This window comes from Neofelis nebulosa, chromosome 5, assembly GCF_028018385.1.
Source record: "Neofelis nebulosa isolate mNeoNeb1 chromosome 5, mNeoNeb1.pri, whole genome shotgun sequence".
Classification (NCBI taxonomy): Eukaryota; Metazoa; Chordata; class Mammalia; order Carnivora; family Felidae; genus Neofelis; species Neofelis nebulosa.
This window is the reverse complement of record NC_080786.1, coordinates 29,345,368-29,361,456: the sequence shown is the minus strand read 5'-3', so window position 1 is coordinate 29,361,456 and position 16,089 is coordinate 29,345,368. Positions and strand designations below refer to the sequence as shown.

At 39.7% G+C, this 16,089-nt stretch overlaps 1 protein-coding gene and 1 non-coding gene across 3 annotated transcripts in view; both read right to left on the bottom strand.

Annotated features, from left to right (window-relative positions):
• The window catches only part of TMEM108 (transmembrane protein 108), a 403,151-nt gene that overhangs the window by 208,089 nt on the left and 178,973 nt on the right, over positions 1-16,089 (bottom strand). The gene's annotated exons all lie outside the window — the stretch shown is intronic.
• Positions 7,662-7,769, bottom strand: LOC131513253 (U6 spliceosomal RNA). Its single transcript, XR_009262484.1, has one exon. It is a non-coding gene; the product is annotated as a U6 spliceosomal RNA (small nuclear RNA).

The window sequence follows — 16,089 nt, the reverse complement described above, 5'->3', positions numbered from 1 at the left end:
AGTGAGTTTCCTTTAACAATGATTTCAATGGAGTGTCAAGGCAATTGTAAGATTTTTTTTAACTTAAAAAAAAACTAAGATTCTATCTCAAAATTCTTTGCAAGCGGCTTAAGGAGTTATTGACCTAGTAAAAAAATACAATTAGAAATTGTAGACAAAGCATGATAGGTTTAATTAATGCTAGAAATAAGAACACTAATTGGAAGACCAATATATGAAGAAAGGATGTTGGCCCCACATTAAAAGAATGCTGTATGAATATACATTAACAGTAAATTAAAATAAAATGTTTAAGATATATACAAATATAAATATAATTATTTATCATTCTTTGTTTTAACCATTATTAAAAAAAATTGGTTCTGATCACATCTGATATATCGCCTTTCAATGTAACTAAATGTTCAATCTACCTTACACTTTACCCCAGTACTATAATTTAAACATCTGCTTTAGGAAGTTCGGAGGATCCTGGGAAGATGGCGGAGTAGGAGGACGCTGGGCTCACCGCGCGTCCTGCTGATCACTTAGATTCCACCTACACCTGCCTAAATAACCCAGAAAACAGCCAGAAGACTAGCAGAACAGAGTCTCAGGAGCCAAGCGCAGAGGAGAGGCCCACGGAGGAGGGTAGGAAGGGCGGCGAGGCAGTGCGTGCTACACGGACTGGCGGTAGGGAGCCTGGGCGGAGAGGTGGCCCGCCGGCCAAGCAGAGCCCCTGAGTCTGGAAAAAGCAGAGGGGCCAGACGGAGTGTGTTCTGACAGCAAGCGGGACTTAACATCTGGAAGGTTATAAGTTAACAGCTCTGCTTGGAGAGCAGAGAGGGAAGGCTGGAGGACAATGGGAGGGAGAGTTGCTGAGCCCTGGGACAAAAGAGCTTAGTTTGGCGGGGAACAAAGGCGCTCGCCAGCACCATCTCCCTCGCCCATCCCCCAGCCAAAATCCCAAAGGGAACTGGTTCCTGCCAGGGAACTTGCCTGCACCGCAAAAACACCCAACGCTGTACTTCTGCGGATCCATCCCTCCGGCGGTGGGTCTGACTCCCTCCCAGTACCGCAGGGCCCCTCCTGAAGTGGATCTCCGAAGGAAAAGTGAGCTGAGCCTGCCCCTCCCACCCCTGTGCACCTTGCTGATCCACGCCAGCTAATAGGCCAGATCCCCAGCACCACAAGCCTGGCAGTGTGCAAGTAGCCCAGACAGACCACACCACCCCACAGTGAATCCTGCCCCTAGGAGAGGGGAAGAGAAGGCACACACCAGTCTGACTGTGGCCCCAGCGGTAGGCTGGGGGCAGACATCAGGTCTGACTGTGGCCCCGCCCACCAACGCAAGTTATTCAAGACAGCACAGGGGAAGTGCCCCGCAGTTTGGCACCACTCCAGGAACTATCCAAAATGACGAAACGGAGGAATTCCCCTCAAAAAAACGTCCAGGAAATAACAACAACTAATGAACTGATCAAAAACGATTTAAACAATGTAACAGAAAGTGAATTTAGAATAATAGTCATAAAATTAATCACTGGTCTTGAAAACAGTATAAAGGACAGCAGAGAATCTCTTGCTACAGAGATCAAGGGACTAAGGAACAGCCAAGAGGAGCTAAAAAATGCTATCAATGAGCTGCAAAATAAAATGGAGACAACCACGGCTCGGATTGAAGACACAGAGGAGAGAATAGGTGAACTAGAAGATAAAATTATGGAAAAAGAGGAAGCTGAGAAAAAGATAAAAAAATCCAGAAGTATGAGGGGAAAATTAGAGAACTAAGTGATGCACTAAAGAGAAATAATCTACGCATAATTGGTATTCCAGAGGAGGAAGAGAGAGGGAAAGGTGCTGAAGGTGTACTTGAGAAATCATAGCTGAGAACTTCCCTGATCTGGGAAAGGAAAAAGACATTAAAATCCAAGAGGCACAGAGAACTCCCTTCAGACGTAATTTGAATCGATCTTCTGCACGACATATCATAGTCAAACTGGCAAAATACAAGGATAAAGAGAAAATTCTGAAAGCAGCTATAGATAAACGTGCTCTAACATATAAAGGGAGACCTATAAGACTCGTGACTGATCTCTCTACTGAAACTTGGCAGGCCAGAAAGGAATGGCAGGAGATCTTCAATGTGATGAACAGAAAAAATATGCAGCCGAGAATCCTTTATCCAGCAAGTCTGTCATTTAGAATAGAAGGAGAGATAAAGGTCTTCCCAAACAAACAAAAACTGAAAGAATTCGTCACCACTAAACCAGCCCTACAAGAGATCCTAAGGGGGATTCTGTGAGACAAAGTACCAGAGACATCGCTACAAGCATGAAACCTACGGACATCACAATGACTCTAAACCCATATCTTTCTATAATAACACTGAATGTAAATGGATTAAATGTGCCAACCAAAAGACATAGGGTATCAGAATGGATAAAAAAACAAGACCCATCTATTTGCTGTCTACAAGAGACTCATTTTAGATCTGAGGACACCTTTAGATTGAGAGTGAGGGGATGGAGAACTATTTATCATGCTACTGGAAGCCAAAAGAAAGCTGGAGTAGCCATACTTATATCAGACAAACTAGACTTTAAATTAAAGGCTGTAACAAGAGATGAAGAAGGGCATTATATAATAATCACAGGGTCTATCCATCAGGAAGAGCTAACAATTTTAAATGTCTATGCGCCGAATACGGGAGCCCCCAAATATATAAAACAATTACTCACAAACATAAGCAACCTTATTGATAAGAATGTGGTAATTGCAGGGGACTTTAGTACCCCACTTACAACAATGGATAGGTCATCTGGACACAGGATCCATAAAGAAACAAGGGCCCTGAATGATACATTGGATGGGATGGACTTGACACATATATTTAGAACTCTGCATCCCAAAGCAACAGAATATACTTTCTTCTCGAGTGCACATGGAACATTCTCCAAGATAGATCACATACTGGGTCACAAGACAGCCCTTAACAAGTACACAAGAATTGAAATGATACCATGCATACTTTCAGACCACAATGCTATGAAGCTTGAAATCAACCACAGGAAAAAGTCTGGAAAACCTCCAAAAGCATGGAGGTTAAAGAACACCCTACTAAAGAATGAATGGGTCAACCGGGCAATTAGAGACGAAATTAAAAAATATATGGAAACAAACGAAAATGAAAATACAACAATCCAAATGCTTCAGGATGCAGTGAAGGCAGTCATGAGAGGAAAATACATTGCAATCCAGGCCTATCTCAAGAAACAAGATCTAACAGCACACCTAAAGGAAATAGAAGCAGAACAGCAAAGATACCCCAAACCCAGCAGAAGAAGAGAAATAATAAAGATCAGAGCAGAAATAAACAATATAGAATCTAAAAAAACTGAAGAGCAGATCAACGAAACCAAGAGTTGGTTTTTTAAAAAAATAAACAAAATTGATAAACCTCTAGCCAGGCTTCTCAAAAGGAAAGGGGAGATGACCCAAATAGATAAAATCATGAATGAAAATGGAATTATTACAACCAATCCCTCAAAAATACAAGCAATTATCAGGGAATACTATGAAAAATTATATGCCAACAAATTGGACAACCTGGAAGAAATGGACAAATTCCTAAACACCCACACACTTCCAAAACTCAATCAGGAGGAAATAGAAAGCTTGAACAGACCCATAACCAGCAAAGAAATTGAATCAGTCATCAAAAATCTCCCAACAAGTAAGAGTCCAGGACCAGATGGCTTCCCAGGGGAGTTCTACCAGACGTTTAAAGCAGAGATAATACCTATCCTTCTCAAGCTATTCCAAAAAATAGAAAGGGAAGGAAAACTTCCAGACTCATTCTATGAAGCCAGTATTACTTTGATTCCTAAACCAGACAGAGACCCAGTAAAAAAAGGCCAATATCCCTGATGAATATGGATGCACAAATTCTCAATAAGATACTAGCAAATCGAATTCAACAGCATATAAAAAGAATTATTCACCATGATCAAGTGGGATTCATTCCTGGGCTGCAGGGCTGGTTCAACATTCACAAATCAATCAACGTGATACATCACATTAATAAAAGAGAAGATAAGAACCATATGATCCTGTCAATCGATGCAGAAAAGGCCTTTGACAAAATTCAGCAACCTTTCTTAATAAAAAACCTTGAGAAAGTTGGGATAGAAGGAACATACTTAAAGATCATAAAACCCATTTATGAAAAGCCCACAGCTAACATCATCCTCAATGGGGAAAAACTGAGAGCTTTTTCCCTGAGATCAGGAACACGACAGGGATGTCCACTCTCACCGCTGTTGTTTAACATAGTGTTGGAAGTTCTAGCATCAGCAATCAGACAACAAAAGGAAATCAAAGGCATCAAAATTGGCAAAGATGAAGTCAAGCCTTCACTTTTTGCAGATGACATGATATTATACATGGAAAACCCGAAAGACTCCACCAAAAGTCTCCTAGAACTGATACATGAATTTAGCAAAGTTGCAGGATACAAAATCAATGTACGGAAATCAGTTGCATTCTTATACACTAATAATGAAGCAACAGAAAGACAAATAAAGAAACTGATCCCATTCACAATTGCACCAAGAAGCATAAAATACCTAGGAATAAATCTAACCAAAGATGTAAAAGATCTGTATGCTGAAAACTATAGAAAGCTTATGAAGGAAATTGAAGAAGATATAAAGAAATGGAAAAACATCCCGTGCTCATGGGTTAGAAGCATAAATATTGTTAAATACTGTTAAAATGTCAATACTATCCTTTAGAAAATACTCAGATACCCTGACAGCTTTCTGTCTTCCTCTACTGACACCCAGCCCTGCCCAGTGTCTGATGGGGTTTGGGGGCAGTCATCTGGCATTGTGTCAGTCCTTTCATATGCATTGCCTGGCACCCACTGGTTTGTAGTAACATCTCGTTTCCCTGTCACCATGTGTCTTTCTGGCCTCTTGATGCTAAAGTACCATGCTGGCCACTTCTTTTACCTCCAGTAATGCTCCCAGGTAGGTCTTGCCAACGCCCTTTTGTTGTTCAGCCCTGGCTGGCTGCATACCCCAGAGTGTGCTCCTTTATCATTCAGCCCCCTGCCCAGGCGTCTGCCCCAACATCTGCTGTAATGATTCTGATTCTCACCTCAGCAAACCTGCTGCATGATAAGTGAGCTGCTGCATATTGGCTTGTAGAGCACAATGCTCCTTCGCAGTCCCCAGTCCCACTAAGAGCACAGGGGCAGAACCCTGAGTCTGCAGGGCTACTCTGAAGTCCTCAGTCTCTCAACACCAAAGTGCAGAACGAACTGTGGAGATGCCTTTCTTACACACGTTTCTGTTTCCCTTCCTCTTTTTATTTTCCTTTGCCCATCTTTACCCTAGCCAGGACAGAGGCAGACATTTCTTTTCTCATATCATCTTTTCCTTCTTCCCAATTCCAGTCTCTCTGCACTATAGAAGAGCCTCATGAGCTGGGCCCTCTAGGTTTGTCTTCTCTATACCTACGGGGCAGATACAATAATTTAATGGACCTTCTCACTCCTCAGTGTCTGCTTTCATACCCATTGTCTCACCAGTCTCCTATGCTGAAGTCATAAACCTACTGTGCCTTAAGAATAACATCCTATAATGAGACAGACTTAGAGGGGAAGAGAAGATGTATTATTATAATATCTGTGAAGACATACATTTATTTGTTTTTATATATTTACCCATTCCAGAGTGAGGAGTCAAGCAGTTCCAACTAATATTTTTGTTTTTATAATAAAGTCTTCTCTACTTCTAGCTAAAGATTAATATCTGCTATTTCTAGAAAGATGTCTGGACTGGACAATACAGTGAGGATGCTAATGCAAGAAACGACAAAACTGAGTCAGGTGCACCTCTCACAGAATCATCTTATCAAGACATATTTGGTTTAGGTCTGTTTCACAAGGAGTATCATATCTGGACTTCAGAAGGCTTTGTTAAAAGGACAGCTGTATTTAGCACATCTCTAGCTGGGCCCTGTGCTCCTGGAATAAGGGAAGAATGGTTTGCTGGCTGAGGCAGACATAAATGCCTAAGACGGTGTTTAAGGGCACAAGAATATTAAAACGTGGGAAGAAAATGTTTTACTGTGAACCTTCAAACCAGCAGACAATAAAAACCGCAATATGACAATGTTTGCCACTACCTAGTATTCCTAGAATTCCCTTCTTATGGTCTGCTAATGCACAAATGTGGCCAGCAACAAACCCACACTGGAATCTCAGGCTATTCTCTTTAAAGAGTGATCCCCAGCAGGTCTTTTTAAAGCTCCCACTGACATGTAAGCTCAGACAACTCTCTGTGGAGACTCAAACCTATGAATTTTCCTAGAGAAAAGTAAATTTTAATCTTTCATGTTTTCCTTAGGACTATTGGTCTTGGAAGGAAAAGTTAATTTTCTCTGCCCTCAATACAATCTGGTTAATTGATCTACAATGGGAAGGAAGGACTCTGTTTCCATTAAAATTGGAATGAAAAGCTGGCAGTCAAGTTCATGCAGAAACTACTAGACCTTGACACATCTGACAGATAAATGGCAGCCTGGTGGCAGATCAAGCCAGGTGGGAATGCTTAGATAGGGTGGGATCTACTAGGTGGAGTACTAGGCAAAGAAGACTTGGAGTTTAGAGGCAAAGACTATTGCCACAGGTTCATTGTGTCTTAAGATATCTTTGATGCAATTCTCTGGGCAAAAAGACTTCTGAATATTTAGACTGTTTCAATATTAACCACATTCTTATTTTCAGGGCCCAAAGCATAAAAGCTGAAATTTAATTTTGGTCACTGTCAAATTATTTGATATGAGAACTTCCAAAGACTGGACTTAGAACTGCTTTTATGTTAGCTAGCTGGTTAAACCTTTATAACAATGATCAAAATCCAAGATTAATATGGTGACAGTGAACCATCTCCCCTCCTCTGTTTAACTGAAATTCATGCTTCTGGATTTGGTTTGCTGAAAGCTTAATTTTCTTGGAGCAAAATCATTCCTGGAAAATCTTTATATATTCCACTTAAATGTGCCTGAAATTGTTTCTCTTTTTGCAGTGGGGAATTTCATGAGAAGATAATCTCTGAGTCCAGGCTGTGGGAAGGGCAACTTTAGTGATGAAGTGACCCTAAACAGTATTTAGAAAGAATGCAGATTTTGCCCTCAAAAAGCATAGACCTAAGGAAGGAAGCTGTTAACAGGAGTGAAATTAAACACACATGCAGTTTCCAAGTTCAGAGCAATCATAAGGAGCAATGCAGCCCCTGAGTGATTTCCTCACTTACGATGAAGACAAAGAAATCTGGCGTGACAGGACATAGGTAAGGCCACTCAGGCTCTTCTCTTCTGGGACAGGACAACTGGATCACAGATGAAACTCCTCCATACCTTTACTGACACTTGGCACCATCAGCTTCCTATGGTTATCTAGTTTCCTGTGTCAGTAACTAGACTGAAGTTAACTTTTAAGCATACACTTAATACAGATTTTTCTTTATCTGAAAACAATTTGTAAAAAGTCACTAATTCTCTGAATACACACCAAATGGAATGCTTTTTGGAACTTATGTGTTTTTCCTGACAGAACTAATATACCTACCATACAACATCCTTTATTTCACACGGGATGTTCACAGCACAATTATAGTGAAAGTAACTTCATGAATTTGTGTGTCAACCTTGCGCAGGGGCCATGCTAACCTTCTCTGTGTCATTCCAATTTTAGTACATGGGCTGCTGAAACAAGGACCATAATGAAAGTAATTTAAACAAAATCTATTTCAGGGCTTCATTTTATTTCCTTTGTTAGCCAAATGATTCTCTCTGGAAGCATCTACTGTGTCCTGATTGTCTAATTCTACCAGATCTTCATTTGTTAATGCTGTTCATGTGACTCAAAGCAGTTTTCCAACATCACTTCCAACAGCTTCATGAATTCTAGCCTTGTAAGCCCTAAATGTTTAATAATTTTGGTGATGAGAAGTAGGAAAGATAATATTTAAGAGCAGGACTCTGGAACCAGATTGCCTGGGGTCTAATCTTGGTTCTACCGTTTCTAGGCAACATACCCTTGGGAAAATTACTGAAGTCTCTGTGCCTCAGTTTCCTCATCTGTAAAATGGAAAAATACGGGTAACTCTATCTCATTGGGTTTTTGTGAGGGCTAAATGCAAAGCATCTATAGCAGTGCTTCACATACGATCAACACTATATGGGTGTTGACTATCATCATCATCACCATCATCATCATCAAAGTCTGAGCTGTAGAGAATCTTTAGCAGCAAGACTGCAAGTATGCATAAGTCATGGGAACTTTTGACACCAAAAGGGTAAATGAGACATAAAGTAAATAAATGAGGAAAGTAATGTTTCTCTATCAGGAAATTGTTATAATCTAGCTATTTCTATTTCTTTAAACTCTTCTCTTAATCTTGAGTCCCCATAAACAGGATAATTAGTGATTTACGCTTGGCTCATTTAAGAGTTAGGCTTTTTCAGAAAAAGTTTAATTCAGTGGAGTCCCATCCTAATTGTAACTAAATGGACATCTATCGAACTAAATTTTATGCTATTTTTCTTCATGCCCCCTTGCAGTGCTTCTCAATCTTTTCACAAAAGAACACATAACTAGATTGAACTAATATATACCACTTCACCCCCTCCCAATCCCATATTCTGAAGTCTTGGGTATAGTGTAAAGTGGCCTCTCTGATCAGGAAATTTCCTTGAAGTCTCCTGTTTCACCTTTAAAATCACGTACATTTTACTTTATAGTCTGTAATATGTACACATCAATATAAAAATAATTTTTAAATTATCATCAATACAACTTGTTTATTTTGTCTTCAACATCCTCAAGTAAAACCGTTACTCTCTGAAAGCATATCACATTCATCTATTTATTCTATAGCTTTGCTAACTTCTTTCATGCCTCTAGTAAGTGTGGACAAATGGCAATAGTGGAGACACAGATTAATGGAAAGTCAAGTTACCACCATTACTATTTATCCGGTGGTGAATTACCTAAATGTCAGGAGAAAGTGTGAACCAATGACTTCATGTTAACAAGTAAGTAAAATAACGAAAAAGACCAACTCACCTCACAGAGCTGCCTCTTGCTAATAATACCCACTGCTTTTAGTTGCCTAATCTTCAACACTTATCTAAATGTTAGGAACATGGGCTAGGGCGGCATGAGGTTTAACTGTTGTCTACAAGTGGACACATCAGTATGAAGATTAAACATGCCCATAAAGTATACATAGATAATGCATTTGTCCAAAACCAAAATCACCACAATTATGCACAAATATCTGTATTTTAGAATGTGTCTACTACTAGAAATACATATTAATGAACAGACATGTCAATCATGTTTTGGGGCACAACTCTCTCCACAAAAAATCCAGCAGTATATTTTAACAGACTTTGATCTTTTAAAATCTGATTTTCATATTTTGACCACTTCTTTGTGGAGGAAGTAATATGATATTTAGCTGCATACACACCAACAATACCTATTTATGTTTTTTGATGATGTTTTACAATGTCAATGTATGTCTGAACATTGGATACATTTTGAACTAAATATGTTTACAATTAAAATTTTGGTACTACATTTTCAGTAGTTTTGGTTTAACTATATTTTAAATTATATGTGATCTTTCCTCTCCCCATTTATACCTTAGTTAATCGAGAGCTTGGAGATCCTGAAGTCTATAGTAGGGTTTTCAACAGGCAGCATCTTAGAAACTTTCAATTTGTTTTTTTAACTAAGCAGAAATGGAATGGCAGTCTTAAGCACTTGGGTAGCTTTTACTATCTTTTATACAACATAGTTCTGTGCATGCATAGGTGGACAGTGTAAATACAGTTTTTCTATTGCAGTCATAAATGGAACTAAAATGCTTAGTTTGGAATTTGTTGTTTTTTGTTTTTCGCTTTTTAGTTTGGAATTGTTTAAAAAAATTTTTTTAATGTTTATTTAGTTTTGAGAAAGACAGAGCAGGGGTCAGGGAGGGGCAGAGAGAGAAGGAGACAGAATCTGAAGCAGGCTCAAGGCTACAAGCTGTTGGCAAACAGCCCAACGTGGGGCTCAAACTCACGAACCAGGAGACCATGACCTGAGCTGAAGTCGGACACTTAACCAACTGAGCCATCCATGTGCTGTTTGGAATTCTTAAAGAAGAAAATCTCCCAGGAAATGCACACACTACTATTCTTTACAAGTAGATGGAGAAATAACATTAAGTTTTCTTTTTTCATGAAATTTTTTGTCTTTTTTATTTTTATTGCTTAAATATTAGTTAACATATAGTGCAACACTGGTTTCAGGAATAGAAATCAGTGATTCATCACTTACAAGTGCCCTCCTTAATACCCATCACCCATCTAGCCCATCCCCCACCTACTTCCCTCCATCTGCCCTCAGTTTGTTCTTTCATAAAACAAAAATTAATGTTTATTTTTGAGAGAGAAACAGAGTGTGAATGGAGGAAGGGAAGAGAAGGAGACGCAGAACTCAAAGCAGGCTCCAGGTTCTGAGCTGTCAACACAAAGCCTGACACAGGGCTTGAACTCATGGACTGCAAGATCACAATCGGAGCCAAAGTTAGACACTTAACCAACTGAGCCACCCAGGAGCCCTTGTTCTCTGTCTTTAAGAGTCTCTCATAGTTTGTTTCCCTCTCTCTACCCCACCCCACTGCCCACATATGTTCATCTGTTTAGATTCCACAAATGAATGAAATGATATGGCATTTGTCTTTCTCTGGCTTATTTTGCTTAGCATAATACATCCACATTGTTGAAAATGGCAAGATTTCATTCTTTTTGATGGTTGAGTAATATTCCATGGGATATATATACCACATCTTCTTTATCCATTCATCAATTAACATTTGGGTTCTGTCCATAGTTTGGCTATTATTGATAATTCTGCTATATAAACATTGGGGTGCATGAACCCCTTTGAATCTGTATTTTCATATCCTTTTGATAAATACCTAGTAGTGCAATTGCTGGATCACAGGATAGTTCTATTTTCAGTTTTCTGAGAAACTTCCATACTGTTCACCAAAGTGGCTGCACCAGTTTGCATTCCTACCAACACTTCAAAAGGGCTCCTCTTTCTCTACATCCTTGCCAACACCTATTGTTTCTTATGTTGTTAATTTTAAGTCATTCTGACAGGTGTGAGGTATCTCATTGTGATTTTGATTTGTAGTTCCCTGATGATAATGTGATGCATCATCCATTTCTTAATTAGGTTATTTGCTTTTTAGGTGTGTTTTTGATAAGTTCTTTATAGATTTTACCTATATCTTATAAAGGGTTATATGAACCTTTATAAAAGCCAACCTTTTCATGAAATTTTAAGGAAAATATTTTAATAAAAAATATGAATGCTGTGGTATATAAGTTAGCCCTTTCTCCATGTCTCCATACTGTTAACATCAGAGTAGTATTGAAATAATGAATACACTGTTAATGAACTCAAGAAAATAGAAGTGTTAGTATCTGACCCTGACCTTGTTTCTAGTACACCTGTGCTGAAATGACCTGTTGTTATTCAACCAGCTAATCATTTCTTTTGTTCAAATCACTGTGTTTTTACTCACTGGGGCTAATCTACACAGCCATCTGGTATTTGATAGATAATTGCCTGTTCCAAATCCCACGAGCCTGAAAGTCATCTTCAGGGGAAACTGAACTAGATACATTCTTCCCAGGTAAAGCAACTACCAAAGTCAAGAGGGAACTCTTGGAGGGAAACTAAATTATAACTTTCAATTGGAATGCAGATTTTGCCCCATGTTACAGTGAACCTAGAGTTTATATAGGAAATGATGGTTCTGATACTCTGTAGTGTGACTTAGTCTAGAATCTGCTTCCACTTCCCTGGGCAACCTTGTCTCCTGCCAGTCCAACTGAGACAGCATCTCCAGGGATGAGGCTCACAAAACTAGTTCTACAAGCTCTCAGGTGATTCTAACGTATATTCTAGACCCTGTGAATAAACTAGTCAACAGCACACAGTCCCTTTCCTGCATAGATAATATTTAAGGATTATGTTTATATTATAATCACTATTTTTCTGAGGATAAAAGAAGTACATGCTTACTGCAGAAAACTTGAAAAATACAGAGAAGTCTAAAGATAAGCCCAGAACCATACCATCCAATAATAACCACAGTTAATGTTCTATATAAACCTGCAAACACTTTTTTCCAAAAAGTAAGATTATACAATACAAGGAAGTCAGTGGTCTTTTTCTCACTTACCAACACATCATGAAGAGCTTTCAATGGGACAGTGTCTTTTTATTGATTTGTAAACTCTTTACAATTAATGATTTAATTTTAATGTTTATCCATTTTGAGAGAAGGCAGCGGGGTGGGTGGTGTGTGTGTGAGAGAGAATCCCAAGCAGGGTCCACACTGTCAACACACAGCTCAATGTGGGGCTCGATCTCACAAATTGTGATCATGACCTGAGCTGAAATCAATAGTCAGACACTTAACTGAGCCACCTAGGCGCTCTGTAGTTAATGATTTTAAAATGCTCTTCTCAGTTACTTTGAGTCATCCAATGTATACTGCATCCAAGTCTGCCCAAGCCTAATCTACCTTCGGTATTTACTCTCTCAGGAGGATCCCAAGGACTGTCTCTTGGGCTCCAAATAAGCAAAGAAGCTCTCACAAAGCCCTGCATCTCCATGAAAGGGTGATCTAAAGATTGTCCTCAATCCATCCCTTCAAGGCACTCTGCTGCACAGGCTTTTTTTTTTTTTTTTTTTTTTTTTAAGAGAGTGTGTGAAAGTGGGGGGAGGGGAGGGAGGGAGAGGCAGAGAGGGAGAGAAAGAGAATGAATGAATGAATGAATCTTAAGCAGGCTCCATGCTCAGTGAAGAGCCCAATGCAGGGTTCAATCCCACAATTCTGGGATCATAACCTGAGCTGAAATCAAGAGTTGGACGCTCAACCAACTGAGCCACCCAGGCACCCCATGCTCTGCTGCTTTTGACCCTTTTAGGAGAGATATGAAAATATGCTATATAAACAGATGTTCTTTATAATAAGCCTGCAGTCTTCTCAGGTATTCAGTAAAAATACAGAAAAGTGACTTTTAAAAGAAACAAGTAGAGTTTCATGAAGTTTAATTTTAATAAGCACCTTATATCCCTCATATCAATGGCTGTAATGTTAATTTTTGCCATTATATGAATATAAAAGCACAAAAAATCTTTTCCCAGAAGATACTGTGCATTCCCCATCTACATTGCTTTGTACTTTTTTTCAGTATGGTACCCTGGTTGGATACATTAACTGTCTCCCATATAGACTTTAAAATACAGATAGTCCCTGACTTAGGATCATTCAACTTAAGAGTTTTCTATTTTATAATGGTATGAAAGTGATAAGCATTATAGTAGAAATCACACTTTGAATTTTGATCTTTTCCCATGCTAACAGTATGAGGTACTGTACTCTTGTGATGCTGGACAGAGACCTGCAGATTCCAGGCAGCCAGGCAATCACTAAGGAAAACAATCAATACACTTATAAACACTTTTCACTTTCAGTAAAGTATTTAATAAATTACATGAGATAGTCAACACTTTATTTTGAAATAGGCTTTATGCTAGATGATTTTGCCCAACCATAGGCTATGTAAGTGTTCTGACCACGTTTAAGGTAGGCTGGGATAAGCTATGATTATTGGCTGGTTAGGTGTATTAAATGCATTTTCAACTTATGGTATTTTCAACTTATGATGGGCTTAACAAGACCTAAACCCACTGTGGAGATCGGTATATTTGTCATTAACGGTATTTCCCATAGAAATAATACTTGTATTGTGAACACTTAAGGTTAGCAAAAGAAATGGCTCTCACAAGAACCCTGTAATATATCCAGGGTTGTCACACTTAGCCACAAAACCTTGTCATATTAACAAGTTTATCAGCAATGCCAACATGGTGCCTGATGCACAGGAGTCATTAACACCTGAACTATGAGGTTAAAGGTCTTGACCACAAACGTGGCCAGTAAGTTGACAGAGTAAGGATGCTCCCAAATCCAGGACGCTCACTAGAAATTTGGTGTTCCTTGTATTATATCACACTGCCTCTTGCTGGCCTCTTAAGCTCCAACACAAAGCTCTTTCATTCTCACAGGCTACTGGGTCTTCACTGTTCAGCTCAGGGACTTGCCAGTTGTTCACGGTATCAGGATTTCCACACATGGCTCATAAACTGGCTGGGTTAAGGATTGTGTTAAATCACTGGTGTATTCCATTACCTGAACTAGCCTTTAAAGGAGCCAAGAAACTCTTCATGGTGTTACATCAAGTCAGGGAGAAATCCTTGCCCCTGCCACCCATGCTGTGACTTGACACTTGGCCTTGTCTGCTGAGATGATTAAAATTATTCTTGCCACATATAAAAAGGCACTAAATATAGTTCATGCAGAGGTAGGCACATAAAGATGGTTTTGCTGGCCGTTCTATAAATTAATGTGATTTGTGAGACCAATTCTAGCACAGAAAAAGGGAAAGGAGAATTATAAAGAGATAGTTAAATTAAGCATCTCTGATTGGAAGTTACAAGATGAAACCCAGGTAAGGATAACTCGTAACAGGCAAAATCCTTGTTTAGAATAGTGACAAAACTGAAAATCAGGAACTTGAGGCTGAAACACATAGCTGTCAAAGAACAAGTCTCTGGTGTGGGACAGACTGGGGCCTTTGCCAGCAGCCTGAGCTTTAGAAACCTGGCAGCCAGTGTTAATGGGACTCAGAGGGAAGCAAAAGGTGAGAGTTGAGGAAGGTCTACCTGGTGTCAAAATTCTCCAGATTTCTTAGATCCAGGCCACTTAACCTTACCCTTCCACCCTTCAGGGAGGCAAAGGGCTGAAATATGCTTCCTCTCTCAGAGTCTACTAGGCTGCAGCTGTTATTCCTTTTAATTTGGTTTCTGGTACAGAAAGGTTTGGGGGATCAGAGCAAGCAGCACTGTGAGCTCCTGTATGATGGTCCCCAGGGCAGAGTTGCGGGTGGCCTGACTAGGGCAAACAGCATCTCCTTCCCCCATCCCTCCAATGTCAACCATGACAGATGATACTACGTATAATTTTCTGCTCTCCTTAACCTCTTTGTTTCCTGGAATATGTAATGAATGTAGGAGCAATTTAGCCATCATTGGTGTAAGCCATCATTGGTGTAAGTGGTGTAAACACTGTGCCATCCCAGGGAATCATATGTGGTTCCCACACCTCTCCTGGCTGTTACCTACCACATTGCCTCTTCCCTACTGGATGGAGAAGATAGATAATTGCCACTTTACATAACAATTTACTCTAAGAGGAGGGGAGGGAAGAAAAGGAAAGCAAGGCAATAAGCCAGTAGCCCATCTCAGAAATAGGGTTCCCCTGACCTCAGCCTTCTGAATCTCTTTCCTTCATGAATATTTATGTGCCTTGGCACTCTCTGGGGGATGGCAGCTGAGAGGCTCAAGACTGTGGCAGGTAGAAACAGAACTAACCGGCAAGCATTGGAAAGCAGGCAATAACCATTAAATCCAAGTTTCTTGGATGCAGGATGGACTTCTGACCAAAATCTGGGTGAGGTGGGGGAAACACTCATCCCCAGATGTTACTATAATGCCTACAATACCTTTTGGAAACCACATTCCCAGCCAACTGTTTCATATGCTTCCAGAAATAAACAGAATGCAGCTGGGAGCTCCGAGCTATGCTACTCTGCAAATCATTTAACTGCATACAAATGATAGCTATTATACAGCCAGGATCCCCCAGGGAAATAATTTCTATTCCCAACTTCTCTTATAACCTGATGAGTCAGTTGAGGTCAGCTGGTTGGAGCACTGTGCTAAAGAAGCCAAGGGCTCAGAAAAGCTTCTTCGGCAGACCTGCTTCCTTCAGATTACATCCAGTGATCCTAAGGGTCTGTCTTACAAATATGCGTTGGACCTAAAGGTGCCTAACAGAAAGCAGTAATGGTTCTAGAAGCCAGAACCCACTACCAGAGAAAAAAGTTAGGAACAAAGTA